This window comes from Ixodes scapularis, unplaced genomic scaffold, assembly GCF_016920785.2.
Source record: "Ixodes scapularis isolate PalLabHiFi unplaced genomic scaffold, ASM1692078v2 PGA_scaffold5__190_contigs__length_132052651, whole genome shotgun sequence".
Classification (NCBI taxonomy): Eukaryota; Metazoa; Arthropoda; class Arachnida; order Ixodida; family Ixodidae; genus Ixodes; species Ixodes scapularis.
Window position 1 is genome coordinate 113,651,815 of NW_024609880.1, and position 18,623 is coordinate 113,670,437.

The 18,623-nt window shown below is 45.9% G+C and overlaps 1 non-coding gene across 1 annotated transcript; it reads left to right on the top strand.

Moving 5' to 3' along the window:
• Window positions 1–1,047: 1,047 nt before the first annotated feature.
• Window positions 1,048–1,131, top strand: Trnal-cag. The gene has a single exon. It is a non-coding gene; the product is annotated as a tRNA-Leu (tRNA).
• Window positions 1,132–18,623: the final 17,492 nt, after the last annotated feature.

An 18,623-nucleotide genomic window follows, 5' to 3' on the forward strand; every position in this document is an offset into this window, starting at 1 on the left:
TTTGAGACAACTCCTAGTCCGAGTCGTCGTTAAACTCTTAGACGGACTGCGAGATAAAAATATCGTCAACTCTGGTATCACAAACGTCGGCTTGACTCGTCAACTTACCTTCAGTCATCATCGACTAGACACAGTAAACATAATGATCTCCCCCTCCCCCCCCCCCCCCCCCCCCCCCCCCCCCCCCAATTAGTCTCCTTGTTCTTTCTTCCCAAAAATATAAGAACGTGAAGCACTACCTCCCTATGCTTGGGAAATGTCCTTAAATCCGTTAAACTCCTTCTTGAGGTGTGATTTTTTTTTCATAATGTTTGCAGTTGTGCAACTATCCCTCTCCACCTTGTTGCATTATTTATGTGCGATACATGAGCATCGACATGTATATGGCCGCATTCACTCCTGCTTTGGCCGCAGTACTGGCATGCAGCTGATGAGAAACAACAAAAGAATCAAAGACGTTTACAACTCTCTGTAATGCAAACCTAGAGCGCAGGTCTTGAGGAGGAGGGGAGGGTATGCCCTTTCTCCTCCTCCGTACCCTCTCTTCCTCCTCCTTTTCCCTCCTCTTCCTCCTTCTCCTTCCCTCCTCCTCTGCTCCTGCCGCTGAATTTGTTCATGGTGATGTGACACGAAGTCGTGACGTCATTTTCCCCCGCTAAGTTTGGCGGGGAAACTGTATTGGGTGTTGAGGTCACGTGACGTCAATTTCCCCGCTAAATTTGGCGCTAAATTGAGCGGAGAAATGTTTTCGGTAAATTTAGCGGAAATTTAACGGGGAAATTGACGAAACATTTTCCCGCTAAAGTTAGCGGGAAATTCCCGCAAAATTTAGCGGGAAATTTTCTAAAAATTTAGCGGGAAATTGTCCCTTACTGCAACACGCGCGGTTACGCCGACGCCGATGCTGCTCAACCCGGAAACGGGCGCCTAAGAGCTGCGCTCTAAAAGATAAAAAACGCCTGCATCAGCTTACTTCCCCTATACATTAAAGACGCGTGCATGTTGTTCCTCCCCTATACTGTAACTATATGTCCCTAAGCTGTACATGTCAGGATGGCCGAGCGGTCTAAGGCGCTGCGTTCAGGTCGCAGTCCGGTCTTCCGGGCGTGGGTTCGAATCCCACTTCTGACATAATTTTTTCTTTTTTTCTTTTTGTTACAGTTATTATTATGTTTACGGCATTCTTGGCCCGCACAAATTTAATGGAAATCACCATATTTAAAAAAAATACCGTGTTCTTTTTAATTGTTATACGTTATTTAAGGCAGAGGCACTTAAAGTAATAAACCTGCTTTTTTTTTTTTTTTTTGACACAATGCAACCAAGTTTTGTGGACATGAGGACACTCGGGTGGTGATGACTACTTCACTTCACATGCACTGGGTAACTCTTGAAATCATCGTATGAACCGACGTATTTCATTAGGAGGATGGATGTAGCCCGTAACACCGGGTCGTAGTAGTTGTTAGATTTCAATAAAACTAAATTCTTCGCACTCTTCAGCGTCGAATATAGACCATTCCATTTAGCGCTCTGTGGGCGGCACCATTTTGTTCGACAGCAGCGCCCTCTCCATACATCCGGGAAACTCAGCGGGTTCGGCGGGGTAAAACGAGAGAGAGGGCACGCGCCCGACTTCGCTAGCAGACGACAAACCGGGAGGTTGCCATTCTCCATCATTGGGCTGTACCGGTGGGCTGTACGGAACATCGAACTCTCGCTCGTGGCTGCCGTTGTGAAGTGGTTCGCGTTCTTAGAATAGTTATGGCTACTCCAAAATCAGCCTATAGCTCTCCGCTATTCTATTTCGGTAAATGATCAACTAGCATATTTTTTTTTTCCGGTACTTAAATAGCAGTTGAGTCAGCCGGCAGTACTACCCTCAACTACTGCGTGTATTGCGGCAGAAGAGCAGGTTTTTATCTATTACTTCAGACTTCCACTCATGGTCGCTAAAGGCTTACACCAGCACGAACTTTGTATAGTAAAAAAGGTACAGCAACCGGATTTACTTTTCGCCGGGGAGACCGGCCAATCTGACACAGTTTTCCCAATTTCGTTTTTATTTGCACGCAGGTAACGACGCAATTGGACCCTGTTAGTCTTTTTATCTAGCATAGTATTACACGATAACTGGCATCTGCGCTTGAAATTTTTAAAATGTCGCGATTTTAAACAGAGTTTGTACGACATGTGGGTGAGAGGGGAAGGGAATTTTTTTGCTCTCTATTACCCTCTCTGCTATGATCCTAATGGAACGGTCTATATGCTGCGAAGGGCGAACGGCCCAAAATACAATAAGCGAGAAATCTGATACAGACTAAATTGCCAACCCGTATCGAGATGTTATTGCCCGCAATCTAGAGAGGGTGATGAACAATCACGACCCATTCGTACGGCGGCGCAATATCTTTGGGTCAGATGGTCTCAGCATAGGCGAGTCACGCTGGCTCTGGCGAAGCGTAGAAGCAAGGCCTCCGAGATAACAAGGCCGGTAGTGCTGGAGTTTCTACGTCACTCGCTGAAGGCCAGCGTGCGGGGCACAGGACTGAACACGAATTCCGCGTCAGCGTTTAGCCGGGCCCGGGACTCGTGTTACAGCAGTGAGGTAGCTTAGTGAGTTAGATCATTACGCTACCTCACTGCAGCTACCGTGAGGCTCAGGGCTCTCCAAACGTTTTACCTAGGATACCGGATTGGGGGACCCGCTGCAGTCTCGAAGGCCGGAAATTATAGACAAGACAATAGGAACGAGAAAATATGAAAGAAATAAGCATTTATATAAACGCATTTAAAGTCAATCAAAAATTAATGAAACAGAAAAAAACTGAAGGTGGACAGATACAGATACTTCCTTTTTAAGCGCAATATTTTACTATTTACGACATTACGAAATAATTGCTATTCCGAGAGCTCACCCGACATAAACCGAAGCGCATAGGAACTTTGGCGCATTTACACAGGGCAGAAGACTAATGAGAATGAGTGATCAGATCAGATCACTATGCAAAATATACATAAAAACGCAGATGAATATTTTTTTTTTCACTGTTACGCAGGTTTAAAGCAGGGAACTATGAATAGTAAATGTGCTGTTGGCGATGTACGAGAAATATTATAGCGAGAGAACCGGCGCTTTGATGCAGTTTTCTAAGCATGTGCCCATAGTGGACTTTGAGTTTGAAGCGAATTAGAAGCGAATAGTGATTTTGGCCGAACTTTTTCGAATCATATATCGAATAGTTTCTCCAAGCTTATGTTGCATTATGTTTTTGCAGATTCTGTTAGTACATATGATAAACGTTAATGTCAGAGAGTTTTGAGAATATTAAATATATTTTTAAATATGATATTGTGAGCAATTCTTTTTCATTTCTCGCGCTAACCAGGACGACAATACTTCATGCAATGATGAACTATTCACTGGGCAATACCCTGGCAAACTTGGAAGACCTTAGCTTTTATATATACGGAGAAAAAACAACAACTTTAGTCCGGAGTAATATTGCGCAATGTGCCGTATTTGCGATTTAGTTTTTCAAAATAACAACCCTAGTACTAGGTGATTAATACTTTTTGTTTATCCTTCCTATGTTTAATTTGTCACTCAGTATTTCTAGATCTGTAGCCAGAACAGTTTTTAGGGGAAGTTGTCCGAAATGTCAACATCGCGCGATACACAAAACGCTCACGTGACTGAGAGGGTGCTTACAAACTTTTTTCGCGAAGTTTTTTTTTTTTTTTTTTTTGTAATACAAGGATCGGTTTTACTCTTCTGTGCATGGAGCCAGTAAAATATTTTTTTTTATCAAAATGAAAAATGGTCACCGGAAATGGTTGTTCGATTTTATCTGAAAACGCCCAGCTGCCAACAGAGGGCAGTGTTTCGAAAGGGGTCTATTGTCGAATGGGAAGAAGACGATGCATTTGGCATAAAATTAAACCTATGGAGATATTGAGCTATGGGCGATTCACGGGATTTATAAATAGTCTTGCTATATGCAAATATTCTTTATAAAATCTAAAATATGAAAAAGAAAGAAGACAATGCTGAATGAGGAACGTAGATTATCAGGACACCTTTGGCCTAATATAAAGTGGCGCGTAAAAGACATATAATGATTTTGGAAATTTTAATGTAGCTTAGACTTTAACATTTACGACGTCTCCGCATGTCTTTTAAAACACCAGGCGCGCGCGTGCACCAGGAAACTGTGCCTATAGCAGCAAGTAAATTTCCCAACATTTCTTTAAAACTATTGTTAATCCTAGGAGTACGATATAACCGAAACCGAAACTAACTTGCAACTTTACTGGTCCTCTATTTTCTTATGACGTCAAATGTTGAATAAACTTCAGCACATGGGCAGCTTGAGCCTGTTTCGCCCAGCGTCAAGAGGCAGTCAGAATGCCGTCACGATAGTCGGTAGGAAATAACGGACTACGATTCATCGAGCTTGTCTCAGTAAGGTAACGACCAGCAAATGTTTCAAGTTTTTAAGCACGGGATTTCAGACGATTCGCCGTTCGCATTCGATCCTCCGTCATCGCCCCCGAGGCAACCTCCCGTGGGTTCTACATTCGCGATCCGCCGACATGTGAACCCAGATGCCGCTTCGAAGCAGAAGGGCATAAAAGGTTTTATTTGCAAACAAGGTTAGGAGCCAGCGTTCGCGTCGGACTACTCGGACCCACTTCCGTCGCAGGAACTTCTCGGTCGGAAACCAAGAAAGTGTTACTCTGCTGCATTTCTTCGTGGTGTTAACGCACCCCTCAGTCAAACACCGATTCCCCCCCCCCCCCCCCCCCCTTCATCGCATGCCGCAAAAAAAAAAAAAAGCTTAAACCAGACGTAATTCGCAAAACCACAGACGCTCGCTATCCTTATATATAATGCGCAGGAATATAGGCCTCGGGAACGTCGGCTGCTCTCGGACATAACATTTGACATCACGAGTGCCCCGGCTCGTTCTTAGGTGATTCGAAGGTGTACGCCTAACCGCCAAAATATTTTTTTCTCAAAATAAATTATAATATTTTGATTGAATATTTTGCGGAGACATACTCATGGGTGGAAATTTAGTACATGCTGAAAATTTTATGAGAACCAATGACCGTGAATATTTCGCCGGAGCTACGCGTTAAGAACGTGTCTGCAATATCTGTGCTTTTCGAAGTGTTGATCGCGGCGTGTCAGTCCCGTTGAGTACGCTTCGTATCGAGCACCGGTGCACTGTGGAGAAACACAACCCGGGGAAAGGGAGTTCCGCGGCTGTTGTTTCTTCGCAGTGCACCGGTGCTCGGAAAGAAGCACGCTCAATGGAGCTCACCCGCAGGGTTCAACACTTCGGAAAATAAATACACTCTAAAAAAAAAAAGTGTCGATTTAACTCTTTTTGGAGTGTAAGTGGCTTGTCACAGAATCCACTCTTTTAAAGAGTAACTATAACTCTTCGGAGGCAAGAGTATGTTTAACTCTTTCATACAAGTGTTCACTTAACTCTTCTACCGAGAGTAACTCTAATACTTTTGAGAGAGTAAGGGTTACTCTTTTGATGTGTAAGTGCAAGAGTTAACCCCACTCCTTTGTGTAGAGTAAATATAACTCCATGAGAAGTGTTGCCTAAACTCTTTGATGAGAGTACATTTCACTCTTTTGTGTGGAGTGACAATAACTCTATCAGAAGTGTTGCCAAAACTCCATGTTGACGAGTGAAGGATGCTCTCCAGGGAGAGTTACCTTCATTCCTTCGTGTAGAGTAACTACAACTCTGTTAAAATGTTGCCTGTACTCTGTATTCAAGAGTTACGAGTTCTCGCCAGGAAGAGTTACCCTCACTCTATCGTCTAGAGTAACTACAACTCCGTTAGAAGTGTTGCCTAAGCTCTGTATGCAAGAGTTAAACATATTCTCCCGGAAGAGTTGAATTCACTTGTTTGTGGAGAGTAACTAAAACTTCTTTAGAAGTGTTGCCTGAACTCTGTATTTAAGAGTTAAGCACGCTCTCCAGGAAGAGCTGTTATAACCTTTTTGTGGGGTAAATACAACTCCGTTAGAAGTGTTGCGTAGAGTCTGTATTAGTGAGTTAACTATGCTCTCTAGCAAGAGTTGATGTCACATAACAGCACACCTGAGCAGTTTGTGTGACCCCGCCTTAGAGAGTACTTAACGCTTTAATACAGAGTTCAGGCAACACTTAGAATGGGGCTGTAATTACTCTACAGAAAGAATTGTGTACAGTAAGTACAGCCCCATTTGATGTGTTGCCTAAACTCTGTATAAGAGAATTAGCACCCTCTTCAGGAAGGGGTCACACAAACTCCGCTCAATTATGCTGTTAAATATTGTTTTTAGTGTGCTGTTGAGTGTAAGTTAACCCAGTGAAAAGTAACGGAAACACTTGAAAACAGAATTAGAAGAACGGAAGTGTAAAATTGGCTTTGTTGGAAAAAAGCTTGCTGAAAAAAAAATAAAAGGAAATGTGGAACTGCAGCTCAAAAATGACATGAAATATATAGCATATGAGCCTGCACAGAGGCAGGCAATAGGATCTCATGAAAAGTCAGCATAGAAAGAAAACAGTAGAATAGAGTTTATTAAACCAAGATTTTAATTTCAGAACATGGCAAAAAAGGCAAAAGTGGCACACAAATTTCCTCTGGCTAACAAGTTTTTAACTTTGTGATCAAGTCTAAAGCCAGGACGGACTTTATTCTGTACTTCAAACCAATGAAGTGCCCAATCATTGCGAGCGACTGGCTTGCTTTTTGACGGTAAAAAATGTCGTGGACTCCGTGCACTGCAAGAACGAGCGCTTCACCAGCCACAATATCCATCACCTCAAAGGAGTGATCCTCCAAGACCACAGTTATGGCACTTGAGTCCTCTTCGTCGATCCGCATCACCAGATAGGTTGGTCGGTCGTGTCCCTCCTCCTGTGAAGAATGAATGCTTAAATGTAGAGTCAGCAATATTAAAAGAGAGGAAACAGCTCGTTATTTCTCTTAGCTAATACCAGTGCACTCATTGGCGAGACAACGGACCATTTGCGAAAATTCCAAGAGCCATTCATAGGATCCGCTCCAATAGTTGGCTGGGACTCGCTTTCCTGCCGATTGAACAAGAGTCCCAACGGAACACTAAGGCAGCACTCATTGCTAGCTCGCCCAGCCGCAATCATTCAAAACCGTTCGTATCACTTCTGATATGAACACCTAAGATAAAGATAAACCACATCCCTTTCTCTCTCTATTTTTTCCCCTTTGTACGCAATGGCAGCCATAAGAGGTTGCATTTATTTATGGCATCCCCAAGTTTGTACCCTATCGGAAGAAGGGGGCAAGGGGAGGGGGCAGTCCCCCCCCCCCTCCTTCTCCCTGACTTTTGGAACAATTGTAGCAGGCAATATGGGAGAGAGGGACAGAGTTTAGCTTCCCTGCACATCATCCCTCCACCTTCCAAACTGTATCAAATCAGCTGGCCTCTGCCCATAGCGGTGAAAGACATAGCTCTATATAGACGAGAATCTGAGGGGTGGGATGAATGCAATTTCTTAACATCTGCATTTGTCCAAGTGGCATGCGATATGTTAGGAACATTTTTATAGATAAATTAGTGTGAACACCCTATCGGGTTTCAGTGCTGACTGCCGTATGTTACAACTTTAGAAAGGAAGCTAGCGAATGCAAGTAACATCTAAGTTTGGGGTGGCCATTCATTAAATATTGTAACTACAGCTCTACAATGGGCTAATTTGCAAAAAAGTACCATTCAACCTTAATATAAAAAAAAAACAATTATACATACTAAAATGCACGAATTCTAGACAAAACAAAACAAGACGAAAAAGAAATTTAAAAGTAGCCCAAACCAAGAACATACAAATTAAGATTGACGGGTATCGTGCTGCTGCACTATAGATGTGGGCTCTATGTTTTTTATTGCACGCGGATGAACTGGTTGCACCACTCTGAATGCGGGGGCAGGCACATGCATTGCAAGGTCGAATTTAGAGCTTTTTTTTTTCTTAAAATAGTAGAAAGGTTAATCTATAAATTGCTTAGCCCTACTCTTGCAACATCACAGTGTCCCTCAAGCCTTCATCTAGCCCTAAGACGTGTTTATTGCAATCTCGACATTTAAGTTCACACCTATATTTCTACGTTGATTTGAAAAAAAAAAAAAAGAAACAGTTTTAAGAATCGCGGTGTTTGCGTTGCAGAAACATATAGTTATAAATGTGCCCATATTACATCCATGTTATTTACAAGTTATAAATCAAACCGCTGGCCTCCCCTTCAGCTCACCAGTGTCAAATGTGCTACTAAATTATCAGTCCTCTCTTATACAAACAAAATATGACAGTTGAGCGGAACATGATGCTTAAATTAGTAAATCACTCACATAAAAAAAAAATTGTCGAGTAAAGACGATTACTGGAAAACACACTCGCATAGCGCGGCGACATAGCTGACAGTCCACAACCACCCGACAAGCTGAATCTTGGCAAAGGACTACTCAGCGGCCCGTGGAATTCGGCTTTGGACATACTGGGAGGACTTTACTACAGCACAGATCTACCGTCAAGAAACAGCCATATTTTAACAGAAAACATGAACTAAAAATGACTTCAAACACGAAAATAACCAATCAGAGACATTCTGACTATTACTATTATAATAAAAAGCACTTCCAAATAACGCTGTACTGGACCTTTCGGGCCGATCGCTGTGGACTACACGCGGACTCGTCGGAGATTCCCGGCCCAGAGTTAGACACGGTTCAAACTCATCGGATCATGACAAAACGTACATTGCGCAGCAAGAACACATGTCCCCGATGGTCAAGAGGAAGGAGAGGATCATCTCATTGTCACTCACGTGGAAAAGAAAGCGGTCCGTCGTGTCTTCGGCCCGCGGAAGCCAGTGGTGACATGTATGGTTGGCCACAACAAAGGAAGATCACCGGTGTGTAGGCGCTGCCGAGTGAATATCCAAGGTCTTGACAATCCGCATTTTGAAGATCGCACTTGGCATTAAACCATCGTTCTTACTGGTTCCAGCAAGGGTAGCGTGGATAAAGGAGATGCCGAGCCGCTTCGCCCGATAAAAAAAATGTCCGCTAAGCAATGAAATGCACTCAAACAACTTAGAAACTGACACCACGGTGTCCTGATATGAACATGTTGATCTTGCCATTCTTGAAAAGAGCTATCTCTGCCGAAAAAAAAAAACAAAAAAAAAACACTCCATAAATTGCGAAGCGCATCTGCCCCTTTGCAGTTCGCGGATGCGCGTGTTGGACATGGGGACCGTCCCCACCGTCTTCCAGTCCCTACCTTATCGTTAGGCCTTGGTTCACGCGATCCCACTTTCTGTGTGCGTGCGTTTGTGTGTGTGTGTGTGTGCTTCGCGGGCTGGACTGCGTCACTCCTAAGCTGAAAGTGAAGAGGAAGCTAAGGTGTTCGGTGAACCAATCGCACGTTTGGCTTTAATCACGTGATCACGCTCCCTCCCATAACTACGCGCAGAGAGCGGAGCAGGCGATAACCGGTCTGGCGGGCGCGCAGCTGCTTCAACACTGTCGGCTTAGAAATGAAGGGATCCCTCCTCCTTCAAGGACGAGGACGCCGAGTCCCCTAATCTCAAAAGAGATTTGGAAAGATTAGTGATGGTGGGTGGGGAAAACGGGAGGGAAACTGTTTTCTCATCACCATCTCTCGCCCTTTTCGGGAGAGAGATAGAGCTCTTGCGCCAGGCCGACGGACCTTCGTAAGCAACCCGTTTCGAGGCCATCGGCGCGCCCCTCCACTGAGCTCTTCCCTCTCTCGAATTCTTCCGTTTGTCTCAGCTGGTATTTGCTATCCCGGTATTCAAAAACCAATATGGCAGAGGTTGCTTAGGCATGATAACTCTAGAACGAGAGGACAAAAAGGGACTGACAGACACGAAGCACTGAACTCAGCTTGAAACCTCATGTTAAATTATAAAGATAATGATAAATCAAATGTCTCCCAACAAAAAGAAAAGGGGCGATATAAATTTCAAGAAGATTGTCGGCCACTTTGGCGTTTCCTCAGAGTACCAGTGAAGCTAACTAGCATATGCCTCAAAATAAATAAAACAGGAGAGCATGCGCACAAAGAGACATGCACATAAACATGTGGAATGCGCCACATCGGTAGTCTAAAAATATCAACGATATGTGGGCGATCGTACGGGTGTAGCATTATAACCCCAAGTGCAGAATCCGTGTGCACGCTTCAACCAGCATTGTTCCATGTCTTAACCTAATATCTTGAGGGTCTAGAAATGACGGCATGATTACGTTGCACACGCTCGTCAGCACACTAACTTTCACTTAATTAAAAGCAGAATGCTCCGCCGTCACGGTGAGGACCAGGCCACATGATCTGAGAATTCGCGTCATGGGCTTTTGATAAAACTAGCCTTTTGAAGGCAGGGCAAAAGGGAAAAGGGCGGGTGTCAGTCGTGGGGCATTTGACATCGGGTGCTTTCGTGCACCACCCGATCGTACATAGGACATGAACTTTCTGTAAAGCGGTCTCCTTTAGGAAACTTGGCAGTCCACTGTGATAAGTGTTCGTATGACCCTTTGCTGGATAAAACAGCTTCCGGGCAAGTAGGAACAGAAAACAGAGGGGAAAACTTTGGAGGTGTTCAAATTTAGCGTAAAGAAAGATGATAGTTGCATCAGTGCGTCGTCACTCGTTTCCTCAAATAAAAAATTCAGATTCATTTGGTTTGAGGTATAATAAAGTGTGTATCAGTGGCGTAGCCAGAAAATTTTTTCAGGAGCTTTTTTTTTTTTTTTGCTTAAGCTGTTTGAAAGACACACACAAAAAAAGAGAGGAAACGAAACTGCCCAAACACGATATTGTTTCCTGTTTCTTAGACGACAAAAGTACACCCTTCTTTTCCACATCTCGTTCGTCCAATATTTAAAACAGGGAAATTTAATGTTAAATGACGAAAGAACGCAGTCATTAAATATTATAATTAACTTTGAGTAAAAAAGTCCAGACAGGCTCACAAAAAAATTACGGTGCGTGCACTTCAATGCGGAACACTCGAGTATCCAATGACTGAAAACTGCGGAAAAGTGCCAGAGAATAGCGAAGTTTAGAATACGATTAAACACAAAAACTGCAATGCGCACTGGGGCAATGAGCTAGTGAATCGTCACGCTCATTGTTCCTGCGCGGATCACATATTTCACAAATTATCGTTTTATAGTCATGTTTTAAATTATTTCCGTTCTTCGTTGACGTTTTACGAGAAAGTGGAAGAGAAAAATACCAGTTTCTATCATTGTGTGGGGTCTAAACATTTAGTGGAAGCCGCCGTCGGTCGATAGAAAGAAGCGAGAGTACCCTTTCGGTGCTGATTTGCATATTCCGGTGAATGTTCAAAAGCGCAGCCCCTATTAGCGGCGAGATGTTTTAGTGGCGCCCTCGTATGGTTTCCTCTCGTGACGTCATTACCTTACGAACAACAAGTTCGACGGTGTTTAGAATTAGCATGGTGGAAGCTTGAGATCATTGCGCTCTTAAACTAACACTGCCAACCCTGTCAAAATTGAAGTTCTTGCATTGCTCTTATTTCTTTCAATGAGAAAACCTTTGCTGACGTCATAGTGACCATTCGGCCAATCGTGGAAGGCCGATCACAGCGACGCTTTTGATCGCGCACGTCGCCAATGCTGCGTTCACCATTAAGCTCAGACTAGAAGCTCCGCTTTAAGCGCGAGCTTTCTGCCCTTCCAAAAACAAGCGTGATCGCGCAGGCACGCTCAACCAATGCACTGCTGAAGCCAGCGAGCTCGCGTTGAAGGCGAAGCGTCTGGTCTCAGCTTAGAACGGAGTAGCAAGCGCCTCTGGGACGTTGAAGCCCTCAGGTGCTTCAACGTTCCAGTCTTCGGAGTCTCGAAAGTAAATGATTACGCGCGAGTTACGTGACTATCTACTTTTTATATAAATATGTTGTTTATCAATCGTCTAGTCTTCATGCAATTTTTTTTTTGTGAAGTTGACGGCCTGTTAGTCATCTTTTGTTTTACCATAACAGCGTTTTGTGGTTGTTTCTGTTTATTTTGCTGTTGCTTTTTTTTTTTTCTTGCTTGTATGTAACTTGGCCCCGCTGTGTACCTGTTCAGGGGGCTGGAGACCCGTCAAGCTGCTTTGTCAGCTTTTTTCTCCAGCTCCCACCATATGTGATATGGTGAATAAAGTTATTATTAAATGTTCCGCTTCAGCGCTGCTAACGAGCATGGTGGCCAGGATTTGCAGCAGGCGGGTTACATTAGGATACAAGGCCTCTGGGCAAATGCAAGTTGCCTGTACCGCTGAGACACGCTAAGCGGTACGGTCCCTCCACATCTGTGTCAAAACCAGCACTTCCCCAGGACGTTCATCTAACAAAACGAATGCTCCGCACAGGCTGGAGATTGGCGACCGCCGTCGTTGGCCACAACATCGCTGTCGCCTAGGGCGGACAATGCTGCCTGGCGTGAGTCTGTTGGTTCTGTTGGAGGCGTTGATGACACGCTTGAAGTTGTAGGTCAATAATCATTCTTAAAAAAAAGTCAAGAACTGCTTGGCTCTTGAACTCATTTTTGAAAGTCTATATACGTAGAGGAAGTTCCACGACTCACGTGCTGAACGCAAGCATGTAAACATTACCCACTTCAGCGATTAAAGAAGTCAACTAGGTACGCTTTGAAACCAAATGATTATGAGCATTCCAAAGTTGCTTCAACAGTGCATATGCTGTCGCTTTTCTCTCTTGCTTCTTTTCTTTTTTTTTTTTTGAATGATGGGGATGTTTTTAGTGTGTTTTTTTGCATTTTTGTTTGTGTATTATTGAAGCTAAATAAGTAGAGGCGAGTAAACCCTAAAAAAAGACAAAACAAAAAAACAAACAAAAAAAAAACAAAAAAACGTTAAGCTGTTAGTTATTTTGTCGTCCGGTTTTCTCCTCATTGTAGGGTTCGTAAAGTCAGAGTATTGCTATTTTGGAGTTTTGTTGCGCCGCTCTGCTTGTTGCGCTGCTCGTCGAGTCCTCAACACTCAAAGGGTAGGGGAACTTTAGTTAAGCCGCCTGCATTCCCCGAGGCGAGGCCAGCGTCCTTCGAGGTCAGGATTTCGCGGCTTTTGTGACGTCGGGAACAAAGCCATTCGCACCTGCGAGCCTGAAGAAAGGCTTTGGTTACTAACATGGCCAAGTTTGGAGAGAGCTGTTCGAGGAGCCGGAGCCGGAGATGTATTTTTCCCACAGTCCACGGACAGCGTCGTGTAAGGAGCCGCATCGCGGGGGTGCGGGCCGATGGCGGCGCGGGGTCGACCTTGAGAACAGGTCTCGGCGGGTTGAAGGAGCGAAATGTGTCGTCACGGGGAAAACGCGGTGACATCATCAGGGTCACCGGTGGAGAGGGCCTCGGCGGAAACAGGGCGAGAGTGAGCGTGACCGCGGCAGGCGAGGGCAAGGGAAAAAAGGGAAAACGAACGGGTGGCACGCGGGAGCGGGCACTTGGTCCCGAGCACGAACGGACGAGCCACCCCCAAAAAGACGCTGCCTCCCTTGGACGGCGGGTGCCCGGGAACGCTACCAGCGAGCTGCTCGACAGCCGCCGCCAGCCCGTGACATGCCCGAGAGCTGCCAGCCCTGGACCTGCCCATGACAGACGAGAACGACGCAGCCCTGGACCTCCCCATGACAGACGAGAACGACACAGCCCGTCGACCTGTGCAACAACCCCCTCAGTAAGCGACCCGACGACGGCGACCAGTTCAGCCAGCAGTATTAAATTCTTAAAAGTGTTTCCTGTCTCCTGCTTGCTCTCCACCGAGGGAGGAACCCCGTCAACTAAGTTTCGCATCGAAACTTTACAGTCGCCTTCGTTTTGCTTCGGTATGCTGTGGGCACAGCCCCTCGCCGTAGTGGATTGTCGAAACGAAACACACACACAAAAAATTATACTGACATTGGAAAGGGGGAAGGGGTAAAGAGGACAACCATGAAATTTCGGGAATGTTCCGACCCTCGTGTTTTCGAAATAAAATTCAGTTGGCAGTAGCGCTTTTAGTTTGCACTACTACTTCTTTCAGCTCGGTTGTTTGTTTTTCTTGCGCTTCTAAGTATAGGCTTGTTGCAGCTGACTTCACTTCCGGCTAAACTGTAGGTCAAAACCAACACTGTCGTCTACTATCAGTGCCTTGGCGACATGTTGGAGGCAAAAAATGTTCTTCACCTGACATGAAGTGCACTCCGTAAACCCGTAGTTAGTGTACGAAGCTTTTCTGTCAAGATCATAGAGTCAACTATAATCATCTAAAGTGAAAAGTCCCATGCGTTTGGCCGCGACGGGAGGGCGATGCATAGACGCGGACATCGGCGGCCAAATTTGGCGGTTCCTATGAGCTCATATCGCTGGCGACGCATATGCACCAAGGAGCAGCCAAAAATCACCTGTAAATTGTGCACTTTTTTTTTTTGTTTTGTTTTGCAGAAAAACACTTGAATTGCGTGTTGACAAAATAAATAAAGGTAGGCTGTACCAACTCACTTATTAAAGCATCCCTGCCCATATCCCCCCCCCCCCCCCCCCAAAAAAAAAAAGCAAAAAAAAGAAGCAAGTAGAGAAAAAAAAAATCCTTCCCCGGGAAAAGAAAAAACAAAAGAAGAAATCTGCGCCGAGCAGCGTCGAACCTGCGTCGACCCCATAGCGGCGCCATCTGTTGACAGCCCGTGATACCGCGAGGAGAAACTAACTCTCGTTACAGTTACTCTCGAGTTCGAGTGAGGGTTAAGGGAGAGTATCATCGAAAGAAGCGGTGGCGAAAGAGTAACTTCGATGAAGAGAGAGTTAAAGTAGAGTAAGTTAGGGCACTTACTCTTCTTTGACACCTTTTTTTTTTAGAGAGTACGAACATCAGAGTACATTTCGAAGCGAATATCGAATAGCGTATTATTCGCAACCAGTATTAGAAAATTTGAATATTCCCACAACACTACAGTTTTCTATCATTCTTTCGGATACATATTTTTGCGCTTCTGGGGAGTGTCGCGGCGCCGATCTCTATACGAGTGCTTATCTTTTGCGTTGGGAACAGGGGGCCGCGGGCCGGCGTTACCGGGAAGACCGCGGCCATCCGCGGGCTGGATATGGTCCGCGGGTCGGGGTTTGGACCCCCCTGCTTTAGCTCAATATCACTACAAGGTAGCGAGCTAGAGCTAGAAAGTTACTGTAGCAACATAAGGAAATATATATATTTTTTAATCCTCAGTACCACATAAGCAATTCTTTCTCTCGCTAACGTTTCTTACAGCGTAGCTTTACGGGCGACATTTTGCAGAGATTTCGGCCTCGTAGGTTGTCGTCGCTGCGCGCGCGAAGAATAGAGAAACGCGTTTTCTCTCCCCTCTTGGCGCGAGGAGAGGGAAGTCGAGACTTCCCGTCAACCGTTCCGCTGGAAGAGAGCGAAGAGGGCAGCCCTGGCATCCTGACAAAAATGGCGTGACAAAGAGAGAATCTTTGCGTCGTCTGCTTGAAAGACTTGTTTTCAAACATTACTCGCTTTATGCGAAATCGGACATTGACAGTGTCCTGTTGCTACGCGTAATGTTAAATGGTTTTAGAAACTTCCACCTCGCTTACCCACTTACTTCAAGGATCAGCGAGCACTCGTGGCAGTCGTCAGAGGCCTCCACGACGCCGACCACGACGGCTATGAGGATTAACCACGTCGCACGTCCGTCCTCGGGTACTTGACGGCATTATTGCACCCGCATTGCGCGATCGTGCTACTGCTATCGCCCTTATTCCTTCGCACACTGCATGTAAAAAAAAACTATTTTTATTGTTCTTTTACAACGTATACAGCGCGCTGGCTCCCAGACCTCTATCTGGACAGACTATTACACAATTATTGTTCTTGCTGCTGTTCCTAGCTCCAAGGAAACAAAGACTAAACGCAACGATACGGCAGCAACGCCGTTTGAAGGGTGTTCCGGCGTTTTCTTGACGCCCCACAGATTTGTCTGAAAAATTGCTAAACATACCAACACATACCGCTGAAATAGTATCCCAAATATTAGGCCAAAATATTTTTTCCCGCAAAGTATGGAATTTACAATTGTGGTCCTAATCGTGTTTTTTCAAACTGAAAGTCTCTAGTAGCAAGAACGAAAAAGCGACGCCCACGGCAAGCAGGGGTTAATGTTTTTCACTGATTATCCTCGTTCCCAACTGATTACAAGCAGTTTCACGGTGTGATATGAATGCTTCGGAAGCTCGCTCCACCAACCGCACAGCAGCGCGAAACAAAGGCTCGCCATGGTCAATCTTTTTAAACTGCCTGATCGCCTTGCGAGCCTCTCTGCCACTGACGTCGCCGGGCACTGACGGTGCGGGCATATTTGAATGTTGTTTTTGCATCATTTTCATTCGACAATTCTACAATTACTATTCGGAATTGCTCGTTACATGAAAGGGTAAAGGCCGGGGATTCAGAAAATATAGTTTGTTGGGGTGGCTAGAGAAATCGTCAGATTACCCCTGTAAATCTGTGCTCGTTGAAGAACGCCGCATCCAAAAAGAAGGGAAAAAAAAGAATATATTCGCACTTTCTCGCGTGAGTATGAAAGTGGTTCCGTAAGTATGAAAAGAACCCTCGAAGCAAAGCATCCAGTTCTGAACCACACGGTGGATCTTGCAGTAGTGGCGAGATAAATATTACGCTCTATGTACAGCAAATCAACGCTTATAACGCTGTCAGACGTAATTTGCTCTTGTGGTAGAAAAAACATATGGGTAAAAAATTTGAAAATATTCTCGTACCCAAAATGTGCCAGGGCTACTCGATAGATGGCGATACTGAGTGTGTATCCAAACAAAAAAAAAAGAGACTAATGAGAAAACGCAATAAACTCAACACCACACAAAGATCTGTTTTGTGTGTGTGCGTCTGTGCGTGCGTGTGTGTGTGTGTGTGTGTGTGCATCAAGGGTAGCGAGAGGCTTGCACAGCACAAACACAACAAAAAAATCGTCCAGGCAAAAAGAAATAAAACAAAAATCAAGAAAAAGCCCACCGAGCCGAAACGAGCGACGCCCGCCGCCTCTGCCCACACGACCCCAGCATCTGGCGAAGCGATGCGCCAGCGGCCACTTTCTCCCAAGTGCGCGGGACCGACGATCCGGAGAAGCAATTTCATCGCAGCAGCAGCAGCACCCGCGGCACAGCTCGAAAGAGGCCCTCAAGGAAAAGCGCCCCTCCTTCGTCCGGACTCCGAGATGCTCCGAAATGCTTCCCCGTCCAAACCCTGCTCCGGAGCCGTCGTCAACCGGAGCGTTCCCACGAGGCACGGACCGACCCTTCTGGCAACTCGTGTTTCGTACACTCCGCTTCAACTCACGATGGACCGCAGGTGAAGCTATGAGCCGTCCAAGTCAATCCAATACGACGTATAACTCTGTCACGTGACACTCTGAAGGGGCACAGCGAGTAAAGCCGAGATTACACTGCTAACTGTCACACACAAAACTCCATACAGACATGTTCGAAGCGCACTTAATGAATATGAAGAAAACATGCATGCGCTTGGAACGTGCTTGACGCGTGTCGCAAACTTATTGTATCATACTTGACTGAAACGATCACCATGTCTTCTGTGCGATGTAGGGGCGGCGTGACGAGGAGAGTTAGGTCATCCTGCCTCGAAGGCACTCATTGTCACTGTGGTCGATTCAGTGTTCACGGATCGTTCGTGGAGGGCACAGCGACGCGTCAAGTCACGTGGTACTTTCGCAGCACCGGATTGGCTGGGATAGCTCGTGTATACGTCCGTTGCGGTCCATCGTACGGATGAAACGGGGAGTGAAGGGAACGGTCTGGGGCGTATACGATTTTGCGCGGAAAGCCCCGCAAACCCGGTCTCGTCGGCTCGATTGTGGGTCTCGTCGGCCGCTCCGCGCTTTTAAACTTGTTTTTCTTTTCGAAGTGGCCGTTTGCGCGACCTCGGAGCAGGAGTCGGAGGGGAGGGGACGGCTGTCACGACGCGGGATCTAGGGTCCGTAAGCCGTCACGGACAGCGCGGGCGGCCGTATACCTCGCAGTGGTGGTGCAAGAGGCCCGGGGCGCTCCTTTGCGGCGCGAGCGCGCGCTTCCTAATGTTAAGAAATAGCGGTCGTCTAAGTGATATAAATGAGGATGCGGATGAGAGGACAGCGCGAGCGGGATCCATTCTCCGCGGGGCGGCGAGTCTCGCAGAGCGGCGCGCCCATAACTCAGGAGGCCTCTCGCGGTCGGGAGGGCCCGTCCGGTCGCGACTCCGGGCTCACGCTGCCGAGGACGGGGGGAGGACTTGGTTGGGCGGCCCACGCACTTCCTGGGTGACGTCAGCTACGCTGACCGGTCTCGCGTGCCGTGCGTTTTCGAACGGGGCAAACTGATGGAACGCCACAAGAAAATGTAGGAGAGGATCTAAAGCTCCACGGCCTGATTTAACTTTTCGTGCTTAATAATTGGAGACATTTGCACTGTCTAACGAAGTTCTGCCGGTGATGTGACGTTTAAGTGTGAACGTGGGCATAAACGAAAGTGT